Genomic DNA, 8,752 nt, shown 5'->3' with positions numbered 1-8,752 from the left:
ACTTGATAAAAGTCTCTTTCATCTCACTGTACTCTAACAAATTATTCAGTTCTACTGGAGCAAGCAGGTTATTTTTCCACTGAGCAGGAAGGGACTTTTTAGTCACTGCCCCTTCAAAGACCTGCTACATCTCTGGCTGTAAAGACTGGGGCAGAAACAGAACCTTTTTCTGAAGTGGCTAGACACACTCTATCTGTGTGAGAGGCTCTTCAGGACCTAGGCAACCAAGCACCTTCAAATAGGTGGGAGAGGGTAGAAGTAATGTTTAGACTGGGAGCAGCAAGTCTCCCAATCAAAATAAGATTCTCTCTACTACTAAAGGGCACTAGTTGAACTTACTCAAATTTAGGGTTATAACAATAGGTTCCATAGTTACTAATTAGATAAATCAAAACTCAGATTTTTAAAAAATGAATGCAAAAAAGAGTTGTTCTCTGCCAAGTCCCTGCCCCTACTACATTTGTAGTTTTGTTATAGCTTAATTATTTTCAAATGAAATTTGCTGTAAAATTTCTTTGTCTGGAATTCCAGATTCAAAACAATATGGTGCCATCCTACTTCTCCAGCCTTATTTCACATTATTGACTTCTACATACTCTACACTTCAACCAAACTAGATAGCTTTCTGCCCTTCAAACATGCATCATGCTCGGGCGCCTCTGTGTCTTCAGGATATTTTACATGCCTGAAATGCTAGCTTTCTTTGTCTTCATCTAAAGAGATGCAGACATCCCTGACATCCCTCTGATAAATCCCAACTAAATGCCATCTCTTCCAGAAGCCTTCCCAGAATCCTCCTGTAGATTAACAACCTTCCCACTTAGACTTCACACTCACATAGTGTAACTCAATCAAATCATGATGGCTACTTATATTGGTGTCTTATTCCTTACTAGACTGGAAGTTCCTTGAGGACAGGGGACATCTTTTACATTTTGTACCCAGAATAGTGCTCCTCATACAATAGGTATTTAATAAATGTTTATTATTTCATGTTGATGGATGTAAAATATTTAAACAGAATTAGAAACAGATTACTGATTTAATTGAAAAACTTGGCTAGCTGGTAGCATTTTTCAGCTATCTAATGTTTCAAGTAATCAACTGCCTATTGGTATTAATACTTGTGGTAATAGAATGATAGTATCTACTAAAATATGGAAAAATGGGTCTTGAAAATAACTAAAAGAGAGAGCTATGTTGTTTAAAAAATAAACCTATCCTTGTATTCCTTCTTTCTATTTCAGACATAGATAAAGTATGTTAAAGAGTTCTATAACTTGGGGGAAAGACTATTAGTTATCACTATTACTCTAAGTCATAAGATAAATGGATTTTCTGGGAGTTCTCCCTTCCATAAACAAGTTTAGAGTGCTTACTGGAATGAAGAATGTTCATTAAGATACATATAGATTTCATGACAAAAAGTTCCATGAGTCGTCCAACTTTAGCCCTTTTTTTTTTTTTGCTACCTGCACAAAATTAGCCACTTTAATACCAAGAAACATTATACCCTGTTTTGGCAATCAAAAGGATTCTTGCTTATACCTCTTCATCAGCAAAAGGATAAAGGGAAAGTAACCGAAAACTTCTAAACAGTGCTCACTACTCTGAGTCAGGAAACCTGCCTGGTTCCTCACACTACAATGGAATGCTAGGATGAAATTCAGTTCAACACTTATTAAGCTTCTACTAGATAGAAGGCAACACCTGGGCCATGATTATTCAAAGATGGTAAATAATAGTGCCTGAACTCAAGAAATGGATTATATAATAAAGAAATATTTTGAATTGCAAGCATGCAGTAGTCTACACTGACCCAAGTTTCTTTAATTTTTTTCCTTTTTAGCACCCTTCCAATATGGTAACAGCCCTGCTGTAAATCTACCACAAACTCAGCTCCAAACTATAACTTTCAACCTGAAGAAGCTGAAGTTTATCATCAGAGCCCTTGAAGATGAATCAGGACCTAGACAGCCATCAACTCAAAAACAGATTTAGGGCAAAATGCAGTGAAGACACTCTGCTGGGCATCACAAATAAGATAAAAAGTAGGATAGTTCCTGCCTTCAAGCAGTTATTTATAATATAGAAATTCTTTTGTCACTTGGGACTGGCCAACAGGGACCTAGACCTCTAAGCATGTATCATATGCTTTATCTAGTTGGTGAAATTTTTCTATGTGAAATATTGTCTATGTAAAAATTTGATTACCCAGCTTCTAGAGGTGCATGAAGAAAAGGCAGCCCTTCAATTCAGAGCACGCACAGATATTCATAACTATTTACTGTTGGGCTACTTTGAGGAGACAAAAAGCTTTGGAACTAAGTGTGCATATAGGTTCTAGCAGGGAAAATCTCCCTCTTTTCCATGAGGTAAGTAGGCAAAAACTATGGTAAATCTCTAGGTGGAGAGAGAAAGAGGTAGCAGGCCCTGCTGCTGTGTGCCACAGCTCCACATGTGGGCCTCCACGAAGCCATGACCACCTCAGCTTCCTTTGTCCCCCTTGTATCTAGTCTGTCCTGATCTTAGGTGAATGAGTATTAAAGGTAGAAAAAAAAAAAAACAAATTACAACTTTGTAAGCTTCAAAATGTAAACTGCTGTTGGAGTCCATTGTCTGTCAGTAGCCACAGCAGCCAAGGTGGGTGAGGAGTCAGCCCTGGGGAAGCCCTGCTTGACCTTGTCTGGCAGTGAATTGATTTAGTAGCTGACACAGTGTGTCTTGTAAGAAAAGGAGCAAGTCATTTATTAGCTCTGCCACAAGCAGAAGTGAACGACAGGGCTTAGGGTAGTTTTGTTGCTTTGGGTGTTATGGGTGTTTATTAGTCTACACAAACTGTGCTGATCAGTAGTTGTTATTTTTACAAGAACAGCTTTTTTGTTTTTAAGTAATTGCAGTTAAGTAACTTGCTCAAGGTTACACAGCCAGTTATTTTTGTGTGGGAGCCAAGTATCTGAGGCCAGAACTGATCCCAGGTCTCCCAACTCTGGGGCCGGCGCTCTTACTCACTGCGCCACCTGGCCGCCCCACAAGAACAGCTTTTATGAAAATAGCTTCTATACCTGGATTTTTGGTTTAAAAGTTTAAAACTAATTGGCAGTAAACTTGTTAATTTGCAAAGAATGTGTCCTAGAGGAATTTCATGTGCTTTCATGCTTTAACAAAGTTATACTTGGGGACAGCTAGGTGGTGAAGTGAGTAGAGCACCGGCTCTGAAGTTGGGAGGACCTGAGTTCAAATCCAGCCTCAGACACTTAACACTTACTAGCCCTGTGACCTTGGGCAAGTCACTTAATCCCAATTGCCCTCTAAAAAGCAAAAACAAAAAAATTATACTTGTTTCTAACTGTCATCTTCCCTCTTCTCCAGTCCTACTCCTACTAATAATGATAGTTAACATTTACATAGTACCCATCATGTGCCAGACACTGTGCTAAAGTGCTTTACAAATATTATTCATTTGATCCTCACCACAACCCTGGGTGCTATTATTATTCCCATTTTACAGATGAGGAAACTGAGGCAAGAAGAAGTTAAGTGACTTTTCCAGGATCACACAAATAGTAAGTGTCTGAGGTCAGATTTGAACTCAGGTCTTCCTGACTCCAAGCCCAGAACTCTATCCACTATGCCACTTATTTGCTTCCACACCAAATAACTGTTTCTAGGTAGCTACAACTATCTGCCAACTCAGGATGTTCCATATTTCGACATACTGATTATTGCATCAATACATCAATTACATCAATATTCATTTCTATAGTGCATATTGCAACTCCTCTGTATATTCTCACCTGGCTTTGGTACCCAATTTTTCATCAACAAAATACCATAGTCTAACAGAAGTGAGTGTCCATGAATTGGCAACAGATAAACAAATTATAGTACATGGAGGGATGTAATGGGACACTAATGCACTAAAAGAACAAACATAAGGAATTAAGAGAAAAAAATCAACCCAGGAAAAGTCATTTGAAGTCATTCAGAGTGAAGTAAAGTGGAGGACCATGTACACAAAACACTAAAAAGACAGCCAGATTCTAATGGTAATTAATAATCTTGTTCTCAGAAAATGATGAAATACAGCTCCATCCTCTCAGGAGAGAGTTTTTATTTGTTTTTTTTTTTTAATTTGTTTGGGAGGGAAAGGGTCCGAGTATATAGGTTAGCATATGGTTTTGATTAAATATTTTTCTTTCCTAAAAGGCCCAAGATATGGATATTGGGGGGAGGGAGATGGTAAAGAGCACTATATTGGGAACTAACATTTTAAAACAAAAGGCATCAATAAAACTTTCTTTTCCCTTCCATGTGATAACTGGAATAACTTTTCACTTCCATCCTTAAAATGCTACTTCTAACCCATTGTTAAACATTGACCTCAACTTTAAATATCTATGTTAAATTATAGACTAATTCTACATGTGATCAGATGACTACTTATCAAGAATGTTGTAAATAGGAGTTCTACATGGGGTAATTGAGAAATCAAACTATGTAACTGCTAAGGCCCTTTCCATTCTATAATTCCATTAGGTAGAGGGGTCCTTAGATTCTATAATTAGATTCTATTATTAATTAGATTTATTATATAGAATCTAATTAATTAGATTCCATAATTCCATTAGGTAGAGGGGTCCTTGTTTTTGTTCAGTCATGTCCACCTTTTCGTGACCCCATTTGGGTTTTTCCTGGCAAAGGTACTGAAGTGGTTTACCATTTCTTCAGCTCATTTTACAGTGAAGAAACTGAGGCAGAGTTAAGTGACTTTTCCAAGGTCACATAACTAGTAAGTATCTGAGGCCACATTTGAACTAAGGTCCTCCTGACTCCAGTCCCAGCACTCTCTCCATGTACGACTTCCCTGTCTCTTTTTTGGTTCTGGGACTAGCCTTTCCAAAGCCTCCTCAATCTCCCTTTGAAACCTGTTCCCTCTCCTCCCCTCCAAAGGAAAAAAAGGTGAAACCTCCCCACCACTTAGTAAAAATGCTTAAGTTTTGCTAGCCTGGATACAGGAAGGTTGGAGGTACAGTGAAGTGTATTGGATCTATAGTAAGGAAAATCTGAATTAAAATATATCCTCAGATACTTCCTAACTTTGTGACCTTGGGCAAGTCACTTAATGTCTGTCTGCCTCAGTCTCCCTATCTGTAAAATGGTGATAATAATACCTACTTCTCAGGACTGTTTTGAGAATCAAATGAGTTATTTGTAAAGCACTTTGCAAATTTTAAAGTGCTCTATTAATGCTAGGTATATAGGTCTTATGACCTGTAAAAATGAAAAAGTTTGGAAGGGCAACATGATAAATCAGTAATAAATATTGAAGTCTTAGCATGACAGATATTAGTGAGCAGACTTGGGTTTGCTAGAATGGGGACTAGTGGAGGTAGAAAGGAAGGAAAAACAGACTTTATGACTTTAAGGGAAGACATTAGTTCCCATAAATACATCTGAAAATAAGACCCATTTATAGGCATAGCTCATAGCTGTGGAATACTCAAGTAGAGATCACCAAGAAGCCAGGACAGTATGAGAGCACTAGACACCTTGAAAGGATAAGGAAGCTGAAACAGGAAGGTCTTGATCATTTCCCTTACAGTTTGCAGGAGCCAGGATAGTTCTAATACAACTAAAATGCCAAATGACACCAAATTTGCTATTTCAATCAGCCGATAAACATTTATCAAGCACATACTATGTGCCAGACATTAAGTCAAACATCTGGGACACAAAAAGAGGCAAAAAGTCCCTGTCCTCAAAGACCTCACACTCTAACGGGAGAGACAACAAGCAAAGAAATATATACAAAGAAGCTATAAGCAGGGTAGATAGGAAATAATTAACAAATTTCTTTCCTTGTGACAGTCTTTTAGGTAGAAAATTATAAATTATTCCCACCTTATAGATAACACTGAGGCTGAGGTTATTGACCCTTGATCACATAGCTAGAATGTGTCAGAATTAGGATTTGTAGCCAGGTCTTCTGATGCTCAAAGCAGAGCTCTTTCCACTTAACTATCCTACTTCCTTCTTGTAAATATTCTAATTTGCATTTTGCATATATTTATATTTATTTAGAGTGGATCAAATAACCTGTACTTGAAAACCATGGTTAGGGATTTTAATTAATTGATGGAAGCCATACATAGTAGGGCCTTCAGGACAAGGATAAACATGATTAATTCTTAAGACCACAACCTTGAAAAGAACAATCTTAACTAAAGTAAAACCATCAGTCCCCTCATACTAGGGGACTTCCACATACATATTAACTCTCCTTTAACACCCTACCCACTCAGTTCCTCAATATACTCACTTCCCATGACCCACTCCTCCACTCCACCTCAGTCACACACAAAGACGGTCATACCCTTGGTCTACAGTTGATTACTCCAAAGCAACCAAGAAAACAGATTATTCTTCAAACTCAACTTGCCTGTTCTCATCCTAAACCATTACCTCGGGAACAAAACAGGGTCTCAGTTCCACTCTCTAGACCAGCCTGCAGAGGAATAGCAGAGGCAGAAAATACAGACCAAAGGGGAATCTACAATTCTGCCACTTTAAAACAACAGAGCTTTTCAGTTGGTTGATGGGGTGGAATTTAGCAGCAGTCTACGTTTGCACAGACCCCAGCCCAGGTCAGGAACTTGCAGAGTTCAGACTGAGGAGGCAGCCATCAAACTTGGCCCTGCACCCACCATTTTGGGAGCACGAAAAGCTTGCAAGTCCCCAGCCTGTCACTGAGACCTTGGAATAACAATGCTCAATATCCCAAGAAAGCAGCAACAGAACCAAATCAAAATTTTTTATTCAGAAACGTGGTATAGCCCAGCCCTAATACCAAGTCTAAAGTCAGGAATTAGACTGGAAGAATGGGTAAACAAAATGAACCACATCATGACAAACCATTCTGGTGGCAGGGATACTCAAGGCAAGCTCAGAAGAGAATAACTCCAAAACATCCACAAGCAATGCCTGAAAGAAAAATGCAGCTTGGACACAAACTGAACTAGAATTTCTGGAAGAGTTAAAGAATCTTTATATATGGGCTACATGTCCTTGAAGAAAAAATTGGGGAAATGAGACTTATGAAAGAGAGAATTGGAAAGGGAATTAACAAGTTGATCCATGAGGTATAAAAGCTTTCCTGAGCAACAAACTCTCTGAAAATTCTAATGGACCAAACAGAAGTCAATGACTTCATGAGGCAACAAGAAATATTAAAATAAAGTCAAAAGGCTTGGGGGAAAACAGGAGAAAATATATCTCATAGCAAAAACAGCTGACCTGGAAAACAGATCAAGGAGGAAAAAATATTAAGTATCATTGCACTCTCTGAACAATATAACAAAAAAAAAAAAGAGGTTAGGCATCCTATTTAAGGCAAAGGATATGGGCTTACAGATAAGAATAACTTACCCAGCAAAACTAAGTTTAATATTGCAGAAGAGAAAAAGAATGAACCTTTAATGAAAGAGAACTTTGAAGTATTACTGATGAAAAGACTAAAGCTGTATAGAAACTTTGAAGTTCAAACACAGGAGTGAAAAGAAACATAAAAAGGTAACTATCAATTAACAAACAATGATAAAGGACTAAACAAGGATAAACTGCTTACACTGAAATATGGGGAGATCATACCTGTCCCCTCCAAACACTTTCATCCTCAGTTCATAGGAGTCCAATTAGACAAGGCTTGTGAATGGTTCTGTTGTGTCTTGATGATCTTAAAAAAAAATAATAGAAAGAGAAGGCGGGATGGGGGAAGAAGGGAAAAGGGAGGTTAGGGAAAATTAGCTTACATAATCTGGGTCTACAAGTAGATGTCTATACAAAGACGGAAGAGGAGGAGGTGGGGAGGAATGGGTAGCACTTGAACATCACTATCATTTGAACTGGTCAAAAGAAGGAGAGAGAGAGAGAGAGAGAGAGAGTTAGGTACAATAATCTAATTCACAATAAGAAAATAGGGAAAAGGTAGAAGGGGGGAGGAAGAATTAGAGCAAGGATAATTGAAGGGAGTGATTAGTCCTAAGCAAAACAAACTCTAAGGATGTACAAAAATAAACTCTCTCTGAGGTGGCAGAGTGGGAATCTGAGGGAGTGCTCACAAACTGGGGAATGGTTTATATATTGTCAACAGGCAAGCACAATGTCATGAGACCTATGTAAAAAACAGGTTTATTACAAGATAAATTAACATGTATGTGGAACCCAAAGTTACCAGTTTTTACAGAAAGCTTAAATTTTTATAATAGTAGGACAAAGGGAAGGATACCAGGAAGGGGTGTGACATGGAAGGAGGAATGGTGTAGCAAAGGTGGGAAAAAAGATAAGACCACTCCCCAAGGGGAGCAGCAAGGTAATGGCAAAAGCCCTATTCCTTTCCCTTGGGAACTGCAGGGGTGGGGAACCTGTGGCCTCAAGGCCACACATGACCCTCTAGGTCCTCAAGTGTAGCCCTTTTACTGAATCCAAACTTCAAAGAACAAATCCCCTTAATAAAATGATTTATTCTGCAAAAGTTGGACTCAATCAAAAGGCTACATACAAGGACCTAGAAGGCCATGTGTGGCCTTGAGGCTGCAGGTTCCCTACCCCTGTATGAAGATGGAAGGGTCTACCAAGGACTCCAGCAGCACAAGCATTATCCCAAACTGGCATAGACTATTTGGTGCTTGTCTTGCCTCCCAAGGACACAGAGAGTTCAGCTTGGTATGCAACAACAAATTATGTCAGCTCA

This window comes from Petaurus breviceps, unplaced genomic scaffold (genome assembly GCF_028583685.1).
Source record: "Petaurus breviceps papuanus isolate PSGF00001 unplaced genomic scaffold, PetGlider_PUasm1.0 91133, whole genome shotgun sequence".
In the NCBI taxonomy this organism is placed as follows: Eukaryota; Metazoa; Chordata; class Mammalia; order Diprotodontia; family Petauridae; genus Petaurus; species Petaurus breviceps.
This window is presented reverse-complemented; position numbering follows the sequence as displayed.